This window comes from Dromiciops gliroides, chromosome 1 (genome assembly GCF_019393635.1).
Source record: "Dromiciops gliroides isolate mDroGli1 chromosome 1, mDroGli1.pri, whole genome shotgun sequence".
NCBI lineage: Eukaryota > Metazoa > Chordata > Mammalia > Microbiotheria > Microbiotheriidae > Dromiciops > Dromiciops gliroides.
In genome coordinates, this window is record NC_057861.1 from 274,888,851 (window position 1) to 274,909,450 (window position 20,600).

Here is a 20,600-nt window from a genome sequence, read left to right on the forward strand (position 1 = left end):
TGAGGATTAATTGAGGATGAAAACTGATTGATGATGATGATGACAAAACATATGCTATTTACTTTGCTGGGCTATTGTGAAGAAAATTATTTGTCAGGTATAACATACTATATAAATGTTATCATTACTGTTTTGGCTATAATCAAACTCATGGGTTTATTGTAAGGAAATTTCTCTTTAAAGTGCCATATAAATGTAGTTTACTATAAAAAATGATGAGCAGGATGCTATCAGAAAATCCTGGAAGTACCTGCATGAGCTGATACAAAGTGAAATGTACTATATACAAAATAACAGCAATATTGTGAGATGTTCTCCTGTGAATGACTTGGTTATTTTCAGCAATGCAATGATTCAAGACAACTCCAAAGGTCTTATGAAAAATGCAATTCATCTACAAAGAGAGAACTGATGCTTTCTGTATACAGATTGAAGAATGATATTTTTTTGTTAGTTCCTTTATCTGAAGTTTTGTTTTTGTCTGTTTTCTTTCAAAACCTGGCTAATGTGGAATTGTTTTGTGTGACTGCTCAGGTACACCCTATATTGATTTGCTTGAGTTCTTGGTGAGGGGGGAAGGAGGAAGAGAATTTGGAATACAAAGTTTTTTTAAAAAATTGATGTCAAAATTTGTATTTTATGGGGCAGCTAGATGGCACAGTGCATAGAGCACTGGCCCTGGAGTCAGGAGTACCTGAGTTCAAATCCAGCCTCAGACACTTAACACTTACTAGCTGTGTGACCCTGGGCAAGTCACTTAACCCCAATTGCCTCACTAAAAAAAATTGTATTTTACATGTAATTTGGGAAAATAAAATTCTAAATAAAAACAGAGAGAGAGAGAGAGAGAGAGAGAGAGAGAGAGAGAGAGAGAGAGAGAGAGAAAGTAGAAGCTCTGAGGGACAGAATCATGTCCAGCTCCAAGGGATCAGGGACCCTGAGAAACAGTGTTGTTTCCAGTCCCAAGGGAATACGACCCCTGAGGAAAGTATTGATTGTAAACAAAATGGATCAGGTGCCCTTCCTTGGTAAGATACTGAGTGCAGACCAGGAAAACAGTAGACACACCTCTCTAGAGATCAAAACTTGGAAGCACCAAAAACTTCCAAACTCTCAGAATCAGTTCTGAAAACAGCAGTATGAAAAAGCCTAATGCTTGAGAGAGTTCACATACATATCCACACATATATACACACTGGTGACATGGGGATTGGGACTATTAAAGTTTAAACTGGCCAACTAGATATAAGGATGGACACACCTAAGAAGAAAGGGAGTTAAGCTGCCTGATCCACACCAGAGAACAGAGATAACTCCAGAAGTCAGGACCACCACTCCTCATTCATGCCTTTCCCATTCCACACCTCATTGAAGCTTTCTGCACCCACAAAGGGAACTTTCCATAGTCAGGTGGTTACCCCTTCCATTCTCCCACCATCCATCCACTATAAAGACTTTGGCTTCCCTTCATGTCCAGGAAGGTGTCTCAGAGAATGAAGCCATCTCCTCCCCTCTAGGCAAAGTCTTTGACTTCCCTCTTAGTCACTTTCTCTTGCACCCAAATAAAAGACCATTTTATTATAATTGGATTTTGTTTGATAGTTATAATTCTTTTTTCCCTTGTTTCTTCTTTTTGGGGGGTTGTGTGCAATGAGGGTTAAGTGACTTGCCCAGGGTCGCACAGCTAGTAAGTGTCAAGGTGGTGCAGTGGATAAAGCACTGGTCCCAGATTCAGGAGGACCTGAGTTCAAATCTGGCCTTAGACACTTGACACTGCAACAAACCGAGAAATAAGTTGGAAAAATAAGGGGAAAACTCCTCAAACCCTGACCATAAAAAGCTACTATGGTGACAGGGGAGGTCAAGACACAAATTCAAAAGAAGACAATGAAATGAAAACAGCACAAGCAATGCCTCAAGGGGAAAAAATGAGCCCAACTAGAATTCCTGGAAGAGCTAAAAATGATTTTCAAAATCAAATAAGGATGCTAGAGGAAAAGTTAGGTGAAGAAATTAAAGGAAAGAAAAGAAAATTATAAAAAGACAATTAACAGCTTGGTAAAAGAGACACAAAAGTACTGAAGAAAATGCCAACTTAAAAACAGAAATAACCAATGAAAAAGAGGTACAAAAATTCAGTGATGAAAATAACTCCTTAAAAAGCAAAAGTAGTCAAGTGGGAAAAGAGGTATAAAATCTCACTGAAGGAAATATTTCTTGGGAGAAGGGGGAAGAGAAAAGAACAATGGGGGAAATTACCTCATATAAAAGAGACACTCAAGGGAGAGTTTTTGCAGTGAAGAGAAAAATGCAGGTGGGGAATTAGGCAGTGTTTGAACTTCATTCACATCTAAATTGGTTCAAACACCCACACACACACACACACACACATATATATATATATATATATATATATGTATGTACGTATGTATGTGTATCTATATATATATACACATAGATACTTAATTATAATAGTGGTTATTTTTACCCAACAAGGAAGTAGGAGGGTAAGGGGGAAAGAGAAAAAAGTTGTGATAAAAGGGAGGGAAGATAAAAGAAGGCTGGCGATTAAAAGCAAAAGTGACTGTAGAGGAAGAACAAGATAAAAAGAAATAGAAGGATAAACAGAAGAAAACAGGATTGAGAGAAAGGCACAACTAGTAATCATAAGTGTGAATGTGAATAGGATGGACTCACCCATAAAATGGAAATGGGTAGCAGAATGGATTAGAAAGCAGAATTATACAATATCTAGTTTACAAGAAACACACTTGAAACAGAGAAACACACACAGAATTAAGGTAAAGGGCTAAGGAGAATGTATAATGCATGAGGTGAAGTAAAAAAGGCAGGGGTAGCAATCATATCAGACAAAAGAAAAGCAAAAAAGAGACCTAATTTAAATGGATAAGCAAGGAAACTAAATTTTGCTAAAAGGAACCAAATGGCAGAGCATCTGAAACCATAGCCAGTATAAAATTATTCTATTGGGAGACTCAAACTTCCCCTTTCAGAGTTGACAATATGACCATAAAAAAGAAAGAAGTAAAGGAGATGAACTGAATATTAGAAAAAGTCAAATATGATAGACATCTGGAGAAAACTGAGTGGTAACAGAAGGGAATACCTTTTTCTGAGTTGTACATGGCACCTTCACCAAAACTGACCTTGTATTAGGTAAATTTTACAACTTTACAGCCAAATGAAGAAAAGCAGACATATTGAATGTACCTTTTTCAGACTACAATGCAATAAAAACTACATTTAATAAAGGGCCATGGAAGCAAAGATTAAAATTTATTTGGAAATTAAGCAATTTAATTCTAAAGAACTACTGGGTTAAAGAGCAAATCACAGAAATAATCAATAATTTCATTAAAGAGAATGGCAACAATAAAACAACATTCCAAAATTTGTGGGATGCAGTCAAAGCAGTACTTAGGAGAATACTTATATCCCCAAATGCAGTTAAAGAGAGAGAAAGCAGGGGATTTTTTATTTCTTCTTTTTCTATTTTTTTAGTTGTATGTCCAATTATAGAGCTAGAAAAAAATAATAACAAAATTCACCTGTAAAAACAAAAGGTCAAGAATATCAAGGGAGTTAGTGAAAAATAATGTAAATTAAGGTGACCTACCAGTTCCATATTTCAAACTATATTTCAAAACGGTAATCTGATTCTAGCTAAGAAATAGAGTGGTGGATTTATGAAATAAGGTACACAATACATAGTAGCAAATCTATTGTTTGATAAACCTAAATATCCATGAATTGGGGTTAAGAATTCAACAACTGACAAAATTGCAGGGAAAACTGGAAAGCAGTTTGGCAGACATTATGTATCAACCAACGTATCACACCATATCCCAAGATAAGTTCAAAATTAATAAATTATTTTAGACACAAAGTGTGATATCATAAATTAGGAGAGCATGGGGAAATATACCTGTCAGATCTGTGGATAAGGAAAGAGTCTATGACCAAAAAAGAGATAGAGAGCATCATAGAATGTAAAATAGATGATTTTGGCTACAGTAAACTAAAAAGCTTTTACACAAATAAAGGTAATGTAGGAAAAATTAGAAAAAAAAAAGAAAATTGGGGGAAATATTTTATAGAATGTTTCTCTGAAAATGGTCTAATTTCTCATATATACATATATATACACATATATACATATATACACATATATACATATATATACACATATATACATATATATACACATATATACATATATACACATATATACATATATATACACATATATACATATATATACACATATATATATATATGTGTGGAACTAAGCCAAATTTATAAAAATAAGAGCCATCCCCAATTGATAAATGGTCAAAAAATATGGACAGAGTTTTCAAAAGAAGAAATTAAAGTGATCAATAGCTCTACAAAAATGTAAGTTAAAACAACTCTGAGATACTACCTTACACCTGTCAGATTGGCTAGTATGACAGAAAAAGAAAATGTCAGGGGCAGCTAGGTGGTGCAGTGGATAGAGCACCAGCCCTGAATTTAGAAGGACCTGAGTTCAAATCCAGTCCCAAACACTTAACACTTACTAGCTGTGTGACCCTGAGAAAGTCACATAACCCCAATTGCCCCACAAAAGAAAAAGAAAAGAAAAGAAAGTGGCAAATGATAGAGGGGATGTGGGAGAATTGGGACATTAATTCATTGTTCATAGAGTTGTGAACTAGTACAATTCTAAAAAACAATTTGGAATGATGCCCAAAGGGCTATAAAACTGTTCATAACTTTTACCCAGCAATACCACTACTAGGTCTGTATTCCATAGAGATAAAATAAAAGGGGAAAGGACCTATTTATACAAAATATATACAGCAAGCTCTTTTTTTGGTAGCAAAAAAAATGGAAATCAAGGGGATGCCCATCAATTGGAGAAATGGAGCAACAAGTTGTGATATGTGATTGTGATGGAATACTATTGTGCAATAAGAAATAACAAGCAAGATTATTTCAGAAAAAAACTGGAAAGACTTATATGAATTCATGCTAATTGAAGTGAGCAGAACCAGAACACTGTACACAGTAACAACAATATTTTAAGGATGATCAACTGTGAAAGACTTAGCTGCTCTGATCAAGACATTGATCCAAAACAACTCCAAAGGACCCATGATGAAAAATGCTATCTACTTCCAGAGAGAGAACTCTATTTTCATTGTTTTATTTTGTTTGTGTTTTCTTTTGTAACATGGATAATATGGAAATAAGTTTTACATTACTTCACATGTATAATTGATATTCAATACCTTGCCTTCTCAAAGTAGAGGGAGGAAGAGGAGTAAGGAATAAAATTTGAAACTTGAAATTTTTTAATTGCTAAATTTTAAATCGGTAATTGGAAAATACTTAACAAAATATCAAAAATTTAAAAAGAAAGAAAGAAAAAAGAAAGGCAGATTATCCAGGAAACAAAGAGGCGATTGTCTCACTGCATCCTAACCTGGTCAGATCACATATTGTGTTAAGTTACAGATACCCCAGTTTTGAAAGGATAGTGATAAGTTGTAGAGCAACCAGAGAAAGGCAAGCACAATGCAGTAGTGTCTTTAGATCATGTAATCAAAAGATTAGGGGGAAATGTAGATGTTTATCATAGAAAAGGAAAGACTTGAGAAGGCATAAAAGTTGTATTAAAGTACTTAAAGTGATATTTAATGAAAAAACAGGGGCCAGCTAGGTGGTGCAGTGGATAGAGCACTGGCCCTGGAGTCAGGAGTACCTGAGTTCAAATCCAGCCTCAGATAATTGACACTTACTAGCTGCGTGACCCTAGGCAATTTGCTTAACCCCAATTGTCTCACTAAAAAAAAAAAAGAAAGAAAGAAAAAACAAAGATACTATTCTTAGTCTCAGAGGTCAGAACTAGGAATAAGAGGCTGAAGTTTCTTTTTTCTTAATATTGTATTCTTTTCCTCAATTACATGTAAAAATAATTTTTAACATTCATTTTTTTAAAATTGAGTTCCAAATTCTCTTGCTCTGTCCCCTCCCCATTCCTGAGATAGTAAGCAATTTGATATAGGTTGTGAATGAGCAATCATGTAAAATATGTTTACATATTAATCATGTTGTAAAAGAAAACACAGATCAACAAAAAAAAAAATTGTGAAAAAAAAATGAAAAAGAGTATGCTTAAATCTGCATTCAGATTCCATTAGTTCTTTCTTTGAATGTCAATAGCATTTTTCATCCTGAGTCCATTGGAATTGTCTTGGATTATTGTATTGCTGAGAATAGCTCAGTCATTCACAGTTGATCATCATACAATATTGCTGTTACTTTGTACAATGCTTTCTCTCACTTTACTTTGTACCAATTCATGTAATTTTTCCAGGATTTTTCTGAAATCAACCTACTCATCCTTTCTTATAGCCCAATAGTATTCCGTTACAATCACATACCACCACTTGTTCAGTCACTACCCAATTGATGAATATCTCCTTAATTTCCAATTCTTTGCCATAACGTAAAAAGCTGATATAAATATTTTTGTACAAATAGGTCATTTTCCTTTTTTAAAAATATCTTTGGGATACAGACTTAGTAGTGACATTGCTGGGTTAAGGGGTATACTGTTTTATAGCCCTTTGGGCACAGTTCCAAATTGCTCTCCAGAATGAATGGATCCATTCATAGTTCCATCAACAGTGCATTAGTGTCCCAATTTTCTCACCTCCTCTGTAACATTTATCATTTTCCTTTTCTTTAATCTGTTAGATGTGAGGTGGTTCTTCTAAATTGTTTGAATTTTCATTTTGCTAAGCAATCGTAATTTTAAGCATTTTTAAATGACTATGGATAGCTTTTCTTTCTTCACCTAAAAACTTTCTGTTCATTTGCTCTCACCAATTATCAATTGGATAATGACTTGTATACTTGTACATTTGACTCATTTCTCTATAAATTTGAGAAATGAGGCCTTTAAAGAGGCACTTACTGTAAAATTTTTCCCAGCTTTCTGCTTTCCTTCTAATCTTGGTTGCAATGGTTTTGTTTGTGCAAAACCTTTTACATTTATTATAAACAAAATTAACTTTTGTATATCTCATAATGCTCTCTATATATTGTTGAGTAATAAATTCTTCCTTGATCCACTGAGTGATAGGTAAAATATTCCTTGCTTTACTAATTTGTTTATAATGTCACCTCTTATGTAAAAATCACGTACCCATTTTAGTCATATTTTGGTATACACTTTAAGATATTGGTCTATACATAGCTTCTGCTATCCTAGTTTCCAATTTTCCTAGCAGGTTTTTTTAGCCAAATAGTGAATTCTTATGCAAATAACTTGAGTCTTTGGGTTCATCAAAGACTAGATTATTATGGTCAGTTACTAAGGTTTCTTTTGGACCTAATCTATCCCGCTGATCTACCACTCTATTTTTTATCCAGTACAACATTGTTTTGATGATTGCTATTTTATAATACAGTTGGAGATCTGGTATGGCTACGCCACCTTCCTTCACATTGTTTTAATTGATTACCTTCATTTTCTTGACCTTTTGTTCTTCCAGATGAAATTTGTTATTATTTTTCTAGCTCTATGATATAAGGGTTTTTTTGGTAATATGATTGGCATGCCACTAAATAAGTAAATTGTCAGGTAAAATTGTAATTTTATTATATTGGCTTGGCTTGCCCATGAAAAATTAATATTTCTCCAGTTATTTAGATCTGACTTTATTCATGTGGAAAGTGTCTTGTAATTGTGTTCATGTAGTTCCTGAGTTTATCTTGGCAGATAGACTCCCAAGTATTTTATACTGTCTGTCATTATTTTAAATGGACTTTCTCTTTCTATCTCTTGCTACTTGTCTTTGTTGATAATGTAAAGAAATGCTAATGATTTATATGGGCTTAGTTTTATCCTGCAACTGGTAAAGTTGTTAATTATTTCAAATAGTTTTTAGATGATTATCCAGGATTCTCAAACTATACTGTTATATTATCTGCAAAGAGTGATCATTTTAATTCCTCCTCACATATTTTAATTCCTTGAATTTCTTTTTTTCCTCTTCTGATTGCTATAGCTATCATTTCTAGTACAATATTGAATAACAGTGATGATAATGAACATTCTTTCTTCACTCCTGATCTTAGTTGGAAGACTTCTAGCTTATGCTCATTATAGATAATTCTTGTTGATGGTTTTAGATAGATACTATTTATTGTTTTAAGGAAAGCTCAATTTGTTTCTATGCTCTCTAGAGGTTTTTTTGTTTGTTTTGTTTTGTTTTGTTTGCTTGGTTGGTTTTTTGTGGGGCAATGAGGGTGAAGTGACTGGCCCAGGGTCACTCAGCTAGTAAGTGTTAAGTGTCTGAGGCTGGATTTGAACTCCTGAATCCAGGGCTGGTGCTTTATCCACTGAACCACCTAGCTGACCCCTCTCTAGTGGTCTCAATAGAAATGGGAGTTATATTTTGTCAAACATTTCTTTTCTACATTTATAGAGAAAAGCATATGGTTTCTGTTGGTTTTGTTTTAAAAATCATCAATTATACTAATAGTTTTCCTAATATTGAACCAGCCCTTAAACCCTGGTATAAATCCCACCTGGTCATAATGCATGATCCTTATGATATGTTGCTGTAATGTCTTTGCTAATATTTTATTTCAAGTTTTCATCAATATTCATTAGGGAAAGTGCTCTGTAATTTTTCTCTGTTTTTGCTCTTCCTGATTTAGGCATTAGCACCATTTTTGTGTCATAAAAGGAATATGGTAGGACTATACTTATTTTCCCAAGGAGTTTACATAGTATTAGAAATAATGGTTCTTTCAATATTTGAAAGAATTCACTTGTTAATCCATCTGACCCTAGCACTTTATTTTTGGCAGCTCATTGATGGTATATTCAATTTCTTTTTTCTAAATTGGGGTTAAGTCTTTTATTTCATCTTCTGTTAATCTCAACAATTTATATTTTTGTAATTATTCATTTTTCATGTGAATTGTAAGATTTATTGGCATATGAATAGGCAAAATAGCTCCTAATTATTGTTTTAATTTCCTCTTCATTGGTGATAAATTCACCCTGATCATTTTTTATGTGATTTGGTTTTCTTCTTTTTTAAAATAAAATAAAATTAAATAATGGTTTATCTATTTAACTTTTTTTCATAAAAACAATTTCTAGGATTTTTTTTTATTAGTTCAATGGTTTTCTTATGTTTTATTTTATTAATCTTAACTCTGTATTTCATGATTTCCAATTTGGTATTTAACTGGGATTTTTAATTGATTTTTTTCCAGTTTTTTTCTTTTAGTTGTTCACTCAATCCATGGATATATTCTCTATTTTATTGATGTAAATGTTAAGAGATAAAAATTTTCCCCTAATTACTATTTTGGCTGCCTCCTATAAATTTTGGCATATTGTCTCATTATTATCATTCTCTTTAATGTAATTATTGATTGTTTTTATGATTTGTTCTTCAAGCCATTTATTCTTTCAGATTGGATTATTTAGTTTCCAATTAATTTTTATCAATCTTTCTATGGCCCTTTCTTGAATTTAATTTTTATTGCATTATGATCTAAAAAGTATTTAATATTACTGCTTTTTAACATTTGATTGTGAGCTTTTTATGCCCTAATACATGGTCAGTTTTTGTGTAAGTGCCATGCAGAACTGAGGAAAAGTTATATTCCTTTCTATCCCCATTCAATTTTCTCCAGATGTCTATTTCATCTAACTTTTCTAAAATTCAATTCACCTCCTTAACTTCTTTCTTGTATATTTTGTGGTTTATTTTATCTAATTCTGAGAGGGAAAAGTTGAGGTCCTCAACTAATATAGTTTTACTATACTAGTCATTTCTCCTTCAAAATATCTGATTGCTGTCTTTACCTTCTCTAAAGATGGTGGACAAAAAAAGGCAAAAAACAAAAGGAACCAAAAGAAAAAAGGGTCAAAAAGGAAAAAAGGAAAAGAAGGCCAAAAAGGAATATGTGGACCAAAAAGTGTTGAAAAAGCCTCAAAAGTATTACAGCCACAACTTGGTCCTAACCAGAGGGATCTGCAGATACTCAAAATCTGCCATGTATTCCCAGCGAGCCATGTACAAGCACAAGTACACTGCACCCAAAACCTGGATTGAAAGGAAAAAGAAAGAGAAGGTGCCCGCTACCATGTCAAAGCCATTTGGTAATGATAAGGCTGGAGAAACCCAAATTTTCATGAAGATTCACAAAATGCCTAGGTATTACCCTACTAAGGATGTGCCTAGAAAGCTGCTAAATCATGGCAAAAAGCCATTCAGCCAACATGTGAGGAGACTATAACCTAGCACTACCCCAGGCATGGTTCTCATTATGCTCACTGGCATTATACTCACAGGGGCAAGTGAGTGGTTTTCCTGAAGCAGCTGGCTAGTTTCTTGTTACTGGTGACTGGACCTCTGAGCATCAACTGTGTTCCTCTCTGAAGAACCCATCAGAAATTTGTCATTGCCACCTCTACCAAGGTTAACCTTTCAGGTGTGAAAATTCCAAATCATCTTACTGATGCTTATTTCAAGAAGAAAAAGTTCTAGGGGGCAGTTAGGTGGAGCAGTGGATAAAGCACTGGCCCTGGATTAAGGAGGACCTGAGTTCAAATCTGATCTCAGACACTTGACACTTAGTAACTGTGTGACCCTGGGCAAGTCACTTAACCCTCATTGCCCCATGCAGAAGAAGATGACGAAGGAGGAGGAGGAGGAGGAGGAGGAGGAGGAGGAGGAGGAGGAGGAGAAGGTTCAAGAAAAGGTTCCATAAACCTAGACACCAGAGAGGATTTTGACATAGAAAAAGAGAAATACAAGTTTACAGAGCAGCACGAGGCTGACCAGAAAACAGTGGACTCTCATATCCTGCCCCAAATCAAGAGGATTCCTCAGCTTCATGACTACCTCTGTTCTGTATTCTCCCTCTCTCCAATGGAGTCTATCCTCACAAACTGGTGTTTCAAATGTCTGGCAAAGATCTCTTATAAAAATATTTGGAATAACAACAAAAAATCTGAATGCTATACCTTCTGATGCATTTATGTTTACTACTGATATTGCTTCATTGTCTATAGTATCTTTTAGCAAGGTATAGTTTCCTTATCTCTTTTAATTACTTATAATTTTGTTTTCACTTTGACTAAGATCATGATCGCTACACCTGCTTTTTCACCGCTTCAGCTGAAGCATAATAGAATCTGTTCCAGCCCCTTACCAATACTCTATGTGTGTATTTCTCTGATTTAAATGTGTTTCTAATAAACAATATATTGTAGGAGTCTTGTTTTTAATACATTCTGCTATTCACTTCCATTTTATGGGTAAATTAATTCCATTCACATTTAATTATGATTACTAACTGTATATTTGCTTCCATCCTATTCCCCCCTTTCTTTCTCTTTTTGTCTGTCCTTCCTTCTGACTACCACTTCCCCCAAAACAATCTATGATCCCTTCTATCAGTCCCTGTTTTTCTCTTATCCCCCTCCCCTCCTACTTCCCTATAGGATAAGATAATTTTTTTGATGAAGAATGTTTATTTTTTTCAAATCATGATGTACAATTACACAGACAACCTATAAGGCTTATCTATCTTCCTATATATATTCATGCATACGTACACATATCTCCTTACATAAGATAGATTTCTATACCCAAATGAATGTGTATGGTATACCCTCTTTTAGCTAATTCCAACGAGAGTAAGGTTCAAGCATTTCCCACCTACACCCATCTTTCTCTCCACTGTAATAGGTCTTCCATGTCTTTTCATGTGAGATAATTTATCCCATCCTACCTCTCCCTGCCCTCTCATTCCAGTGAAATTTTATTTCTCACCCATATTAGTTTATTGTTGTTGTTGGTTTTATATCATCTTATTATAGTCAACTTATATCCACATCCTATTACTCCTAACTGCCCTAATAGTGAAAAAGTTCCTAAGAATTACAAGTATTATCTTCCCATGTAGGAATGTAAACAATTTTTGAATCACTTGTTTTCTCTTTCCCTTTTTCCCTTTTTATGCTTCTGTTAAGTCTTATATTTGAAAATCAAAATTTCTGTTCAGCTCTGGTCTTTTCATCAGGATTCCTTGAAAGTCTCGGGGTAGGTAATCCTTAACTATAATCCTAGATCCTTTGCTTTCTAGAAAATACTATCACAAGTTCTCTAGTTCTTTAATGTAGAAGTGGCTAAATCCTGTGTAGTCCTGATTGTGGCTCCATCATATTTGAATTGTTTCTTTCTGGCTGCTTGCAGTATTTTCTCCTTGACCTGGGAGTTCTCAAATTAGGCTGTAATATTCCTGGGAGTTTTCATTTGAAGATCTCTTTGAGGAGGTGATCAGTGAATCCTTTCCCTTTTTTATGTTAACCTCTGATTCTATAATATATTGGCTGTTTTGTTGATAATTTCTTTTTTGTGTGTGTGAGCCAATTGGGGTTAAGTGACTTGCCCAGGGCCACACAGCTAGTAAGTATCAAGGGTCTGAGGCCACATTTGAACTCAGGTCCTCCTGAATCCAGGGCTGGTGCTCTATCCACTGTACCACCTAGCTGCCCCTATTGATAATTGCTTGAAAAATGATGCCCAGGCTCTTTTGTTTGGATCATGGCTTTCAGATATTTCAAAAACTCTTAATTTCATCTGGATCTCTTCCCCAGGTCACTTTTTTGTGGGGAAATGAGGGTTAAGTGACTTGCCCAAGGTCACGCAGTTAGTGTCAAGTGTCTGAGACCATATTTGAACTCAGGTCCTCCTGAATCCAGGGCTAGTGCTTTATACAATGTGCCAACTAGTTGCCCCCTCACTTGTTTTTTTTAACGTGATATTTCACATTTTCTTCTACTTCTTTTCTTCTTTTATTTTGTTTTATTGTTTCTTAACATCTTATGGAGTCATTAGTTTCCACTTGCCCAATTCTAATTTTTTAAGGAATTATTTTCTTCAGTGAGGTTTTGTATCTCTTCTATTTGGCCAATTCTACTTTTTAAGGAAAAGTTTTCTTCTGTAACTTTTTGTACATCTTTTTCCATTTTCTGTGCTTCCTTTACCAAGCTGCTGATACTTTTCATTATTCTCTTGCATCACTCTAATTTATTTTCCCAATTTTGTAGCTCTCTTATTTGATTTTTAAAAACCTTTTTTATGTCCTCCACTTCTTATTTGACCTGATACTAATTCACATTTTTCTTGAGGATTCATATGTAGGCAGTCACATAGTTTTTCTTTTCTCAGTTTGTGTTATGATCTTTTCTATCACTATTGTAACTTTATATGATCAAGTTATTTTTATTTGTTTGTTTTTGCTTATATTTCCAGTCTATTTTTGTAACTTTATTGATAAAGTTGGGTTCTGATCCTCTGTTGGAATGGGCACTACCCAAATCTTCTTGCATGGGGTTGTAGGACCATGCCACAGGGCGTTGCTGGGCTAAGGGTGATTAGGGGCTACTTGGTCTTACCACTGCACTATGCCAGGAGTCTTAGGACCTCATCATTGATCTGTGCTGGGGTCTTCTGGGCTCTCTGCAAGGCTGTTCTGGGGCTCAGGGCCTGGCTGCTGGCTTGCCCATATGCTGCCTATGCTGGAACTTACTCCCCTTTTTGTCCAATGAGAGATACCTATTCCACTGATCTTCTAAGTCGTCTTTGGCTGTAAAAATTGTTTCTCCTCTTGTTCATTCTGCCACTGCAGAATTTATTTTGAGGTGTTATTTTATAGTGTTTTGAAGGTTAATTTGGGAAAATTCAGGTAAGTTCTCTCCTTACTCCACGATCTTAGCTCTACCTCCTTTTTAAGAGGCTGGAGTTTCAAAGGAAGCAAATTTGAGCTTGGCATAAGGAAGAAATTCTAACAAATATAAACTGTATCGAAGGAGACAGGGCCTTAATCTGAGGTAGTAAACTCCCCTTCCCTGAAGACTCAAATAAGAGGATTGAAAGAAAACTTGTCAGGTAAATTGTCAAGGGAAATTCTCGTTGAGATTTAGACTAAACTAGGAGGCATCTCAATTTCCTTTCAGCTCTGTGATCGTGTGATGCTGTGAAAATTAGATAGAGAGGTGGCAGTGAGAAAACACCAGTAGATGGTGCCAGCAAACCAGCTTAGCTAAGTATACAAAAACTGAAACATTATCCCGAAACAAGAGTCCTCTGGGAAGCAAAAATGATTCTGATCTCTGAGACTAGACCCATGACAGAAAACCATTTGCTGTTGTTCAGTCATTTTTCAGTCATGTCTGACTCTTCATGACCCCATTTGAGATTTTCTTGGCAGAGATACTGGAGTGATTTGCTATTTCCTTCTCCAGCTCATTTTACAGATAAGAAAATTGAGGCAAGTGGGATTAAGTGGCTTTCCCAGGGTCACACAGCCAGAAAGTGTCTGAGGAGAGATTTGAATTCACAAAGAGGAGTCTTCCTGACTCAAGGTCTAGTGCTCTATCCAGTGGTCCACCTAGCTGCCAAAACAAAGATACATATTCTTATTGTTATTTAGTCATTTTCAGTTATGCTTGACTCTTTGGGATCTTTTGGGGGATTTTCTTGACAAAGAGACTGGAGTAGTTAGCTATTTTCTTCTCCATTTCATTTTACAGATGAAGAAACTGAAATACACAGGGTTAATTGACTTGCCCAGGATCACAGAACTAGTCAGTGTCTGAGACCAGATTGAACTGATCAAGATAAGTCTTCCTGACTCCAGGCCCAACACTTAAGCCACTGCAACCACCTGGTCTCCCCACCACACCATACTTTTGCCTACTTTTAGCATTTGGGGTGAGGTAAAGGGAAGATGAAAGGGGAATGGAGAGCAAAGTAGTTTATTAAGAAAACAAATTGATATCAGGCCTTTATTTTTTAAAAATCAACAATGACAACAACAAAAATTTACCAGAAAATATGCTGGGCTCCATGGATATTCTATGGTCAATATATGTCATATAGTCAACAAAGATAATAAATTCTCTACATGTACGGTCATGACATTCTACAATGAGAACTAATATTGAAAAGAATGGCCCTGCGTCCCTGTCAGATTCTCAATCACAAAAGAAAATATTTGTCAGATATAGTCCATTTACTAAGTTAGAATGGAGACTAATGCTTTTCGGGAAAAAAAAATCCTACAATCAAGAATGAAACAGAAAGTCTTTTTTTTTTAAACTAACCTTTAATCAGAAAATCCTCTTAACTAGAACCTCTGTATCCTAAACATGCAAAATCTGAGCCTTGTATAAGGTTATGATAACCTCAACCATGAGGTTTACTTTACTGGACTTAAATATAAAATGGTTGGGTTTTGTTTTTGTTTTTGTTTTTTGTTTTTTGTGGGGCAATGGGGATTAAGTGACTTGCCCAGGGTCACACAGCTAATAAGTGTTAAGTGTCTGAGGCCGGATTTGAACTCAGGTATTCCTGAATCCAGGGCCGGTGCTTTATCCACTGCGCTACCTAGCTGCCCCTTCAAATGTATTATTTTTGAAGCTTTTTAAAATTTTTATTCATGTTTGGCTTATGGATCCATCACAGGAAAACCAATTTAATACTCAAAGGGACCTTATGGGCCACTTAGTCAAACTCTCTCCTTTTACAGTTGAGCAAACTCACTTGCCTAAGATCACATAGGTAGTGATAGATAGAAGTGGGCTCTTAACCTAAGTCATCCAAATCCCCATTCAGTGCCCTTTTCCAATGTACCACGCTGCCTCAGTTATTAAAATCAGCTTTCATATCTTAAGAACACACCAACTGATAGAAGAAGAAGGAATGTGTATTGAGAAATAAGAGTGAGTCAACTTTCAGAACAGGCATCATGGTGTAGTGGCCTCAGATTCAGTAACATCTGGGTTCAAGTCCCACCTGGGACAAATACATACTGGATAAACCTGGGCAAATCAACTAACTTCTTAGGGCCCCAAGCAACCAGGAAACTGCAAGTTGCAGCAAAGGTCCCATTCTGCATTGTAGATGGAACATCCAAATTGGGGGTTCACTATATACTAATGAAATTATAGGCGAAATAAAGAGATAGGCAGGGAAACAGTAACACACAGAGACAGAGAAAGACACAGAGAGACAGAAATGAGAAAGACAGAGAAAAGCATAGAAAGAAACAGAGACAGAGATAAATAGACAGATACAGAAAGACAGAAAGACAAAGAGAGATAAGGACATAGAGACAAGGAAACAGAGATAGAGGGGTAGAAATGGAGATGGACAGACAAAGAGAAAGAGACAGAGAATAGAAAAGCAGAGACACAAAGACACAGAAAGACAGACACAGAATCAGAGACAGACACATATAGTGGTTATAGAATTAGCCTCCTAGTCAAGAAGACCTGTGTTCAAACCCTGTCTTTAACACATAGTGCTGTATGACTTGGAGCAAATGACTTAACTACTTGATGTCTCAGGCAATTCTTGAAGGCTCTGATTTGTAGAACAGGTGCATATCTTCATTTCTCGAGAAATTGCCTCAGCCACAAATCTCTGTTACCAATGAAATTTAAAGTCTAGTTTCACTGTGTGTGTGTGTGTGTGTGTGTGTTTTAATATTTAAGTCAGGTCTGGATTAAAAAGAATAATTTCCACTGGTGAATTATAATGGATTTAGCACATGCCAAATCATGTTGGCAATCTCAGAAGAGCCTTTTTAGGGTGGTCAATTGGTCAGTCAGCATCTACTAAATGTTGGCTGCCACTGTGTATAGCACTGCTTAGGGATGGTTCAGAGTTGTCTTTAAAAAGAAAGCAAAAATTTAATAATCTTAGAATAATTTAGAAAAATTAACTCTCCCTAATCAAGAGGTACTTAAATATGGTAATACTGGGAATTTATAGATTCATACTGTTAGAACTTGAAGGAAAATTAAAGATCAATTAGTCAAACTCTCTTATTTTACAGAGAAGGAAACATAGGCCCAGGAAAGTGAAATGGTTTGTTTAGGATTACAAGGTTTGTAGGTAGCTCGGCCAAAACTCTAGTTGGACTAGGCAACTTCAGAGGTCCTCTTCAATACTATCTCTGAGCCAATGATGTCAGTTCTCCTGGTCCCTGGGAATAGTGTATTTTCAATAATAGCACGCTACATTAAGGTAAATGTTTTTGAAAATGTCTTTTAGTATCCTGATATCTAGGGAAGTTGTTTTTTTAAGTAATAAATATTTTTATTTATAGGGAAGTTGTATTTAGTTCCTTGATTCATCCGTTTGGCACATCTTTCAAATACAAATATGCTTTTAAAAAATCATGCATTCTCCTCCATCTCATTGATGGAAAACTCAAGAATAGGTTATTCCAAGGTCATAAGGTATAGAGCTAGAAGTTACCTTTTGAGATTATCTAGATCAACCCCCCCCACACACACACACTTTACAGCTAAGGAATCTGAGGGCTAAACAGGTAAAGTAACATGCACACAGGTCACAGAGATAGCAAATAGCAGAACTGGAATTTGACAGCAGGGCATAAGATCATAGAATTAGATCTGGAAGGGGTTCTAGGGACCATCTAGTACAATTGTTTTCTATTACGGATGAGAAAACTGAGGCCAAGAGAATGTAAAGGACTACTCCAAAGTCAAGTAGGTGGTATAAGGCAGATATGAGTTCTCTGACACCAAATGCATTGTTCTCTTCCTATGCCGTGCTGCCTCAATCTTTTAACTACAAGTCCATGACACTTTTCACTACACAACTTCATCTTTATTTTAAACATTGGGAAACGAGGAAACCTAAGAGCAAGACTGCTAAGCTTGTTCTGTGTTCACCACCAGGATTTTCGAGGAAGCACACATCCAGGTGTATGAAACCGGTAGGCAGGCCATGTGTTCATTTGCATAGATTTGCATCCACTTTGCTAGTTCCTCCCAAGTTTAGGTACTATGCAGACTACTCTCAGGCATTCTTGCCAAGAGAAATGTATGAAGTTACCATCTATTTTTGATGTCATTTTCTCTTCTCTTCCTTCCCACCCACTCTGTTGCTATTGATGATTCCTGACAGTAGGAATGTGTTACAAAGAAGAATAAGAGAAAAACCAGGTTTTGAAAAAGAATGGGGGGTAGGAAAGGGTGGCAAGGACCAATAAAAATCTCTACCAGACCAATTCTGGGCTCAAGCTAGTTTACAGAATGATAGCTTAATATGTTATTGGCATTAATTAGAAGCCAAACAATAATACCATTACAATAATACAATAATGCCTTTAGATATTTCTTCACTTCAGCTTGGGGAAAGCTTCTTGAACTGACTGATCTTAGTTTTGCTGATATGCAAATATACATATGATCTTTTAGCCTGGTTTGCAAGCCTGACCTAGAAGGAAACTGGAAAGGAATTCTTTGGCAAGCCCCTTGTGAGTCCATCAAAAGAGCTAAGAAGCCACAGTTTGAAGCATTTCTGAACTAAAGCAGACCAAAACGAGAGGAACATTTCTTGCCAAGAGCAGCTGTGGAGATGGAATTATAACTTTGCAATGCTGAAAAACAACCCCCACCCCATTCGCACAGACATACACATGGTACGCTGGGAAGAAGAGTTCATGTGGTCCTTTAAAATAGGAAGATGGGTCCCATTGAATTGCAATTTGGTAATAAACCAATATTTGTCAAACACGTGAGAAGTGAACAAGTTGCAGCCACAACTTCTATACATGTGAATCCCTCAGCTAAAACACATTTGAAGGGTGGTTGGGTGTAAGTGTGTGTGTATGTGTGTGTGTGTGTGTGTGTGTGTGTGTGTGTGTGTTGTTAACTACTTTACAGTTTAAAAAAATAGTACTTGACATTTGGAAGTGAAATGATATGTGTAAAGCATTAGTCAGATGGTGTCTCTTGATTTATTGAATGAGCTCTGTGGAGCTTGAATAATTTCATTCTGGAAGTCAGTGTCATTACAGTTTCAGGCAGGAGGACCACAAATAATTTCACTCCTAGAACACCTGAAATTTCTAGATTCTTTTTAAGGATAGAATTGGTGAAACTGATGAGAAAAGCAATGTAAGCCCTTTTGTTAAATGTGAGAGTTTAGAGAAGAGAATGCAATTAACAACCAAAAAAAAAAAAACCCTTCTCAATTCAGAGTATATAATATTGAGGGTTTATATTATACCTTTGTTCCACAAGTTTCCAGGGTTTTTAGATCTCCATGACTTTGTAGGTTGTCATATACCAGAAAGAATGCTAGTCTAGAAGTTAAGAGATGTGGATTTGAATCCTAGGTGTGTCATTTACAAGCTATATGATTTTTTTCAGGAGGGGGGCTGTGTATGGGTTATTCAGGGAGGACAAGCACCTCTGGTGTGAAGGCTTACTGAGCCCTTTTTAGGGCTGCTCATCCACCTTTGGTGTCCACCTGTTGTCCAACTCTCACCAGTGACTTCAAGAAGCTATAGTATAGGGCAGGTAGGTGGCAGAGTAAATAAAGCACTAGCTCTGGATTCAGGAAGACCTGAGTTCAAATGAGGCCTCAGACACTTGACACTAGCTGTGTGACCCTGGGCAAGTCACTTAACCCTCATTGCCCTGCAAAATTTTTTTTTTTAATTTTAAAAAAAGAAGCTATAATATGTGCAGCAGCCACACTGTGGTAAAATTATCATGGCAGACAGGTTAAACCATGTTGAGGGTAACTGACAGGCCTCAGACCCATCAGTGAGTTAAGGAGATATCTACCCCAGCCATATGAAGACTTACTGGTAGAATGGGAGGATGAGAACAATTTCTTTAGCAGAAAGGTGGCTGAATGCTCCATAGAACACATAAAGCTTGGTCAGACATTGAAGATGCAAAGGTCATTCCCTGAATACAGAGTCATTGATAGTCATCCTGACTTTTGTCTTACCACTGGACTGGAAAATGTCTCTGGAAGAGAAAGTGAGGCTGACAATTTTATGCAACTCTGCCTTAGTTTAATCCACTTCACAAGCAAGTCAAGAGATCACCCTGTGATGTGACTGGTCCTCTTCAAAAATGAAAACAAATGATAAAGAACCATCTAACTTTGGGCAAGTTACTATGCAGATGCTTAGTTTCCTTGTCAAATGAAGGACACAAATTAAATGAAATGTAACAACTAAAGGATTGAAAGGAAGTGTGGCACTAGTCTTGGTGTCAGAAAAAGGAGTTCAAATTCTGCCTGGGTTACCAACTAGCTGTGGGTCCCTGAGCAATATATTTTTTAAAAATAAATGTGGAATTGAACCCTCGGTCTGTCATTTACAAGCTATATGATTTTTTTCGGAGGGGGGTGTATGGGTTATTCAGGGAAGACAAGTCTCAATTTTACAGAGTCTCAATTTTCTCATCTGTAAAATGGAGATTATAATATTTGTACTATCTACCTACAAAGTTTTCTATAATCCTTCAAGCAGTTTGGAAATATAAGCTCTCCTTATTTAAAGTCCCTTCTTCCTCTAAGAATTTGTGGTTTTCTGCTGGATAGGAAGGAAGTGTGTCATAGTATTCAGTTCTATGGTATATTCAAATTAGTGAAGCACTACACTACTACTATATTAAATTAAAACTACTACTATATTAAATCTCTGCTCATAAT

At 35.9% G+C, this 20,600-nt stretch overlaps 1 pseudogene; it reads left to right on the forward strand.

Moving 5' to 3' along the window:
* The first annotated feature begins 910 nt into the window (after positions 1-910).
* On the forward strand, positions 911-10,586 carry LOC122748377 (annotated as a pseudogene).
* Positions 10,587-20,600: the final 10,014 nt, after the last annotated feature.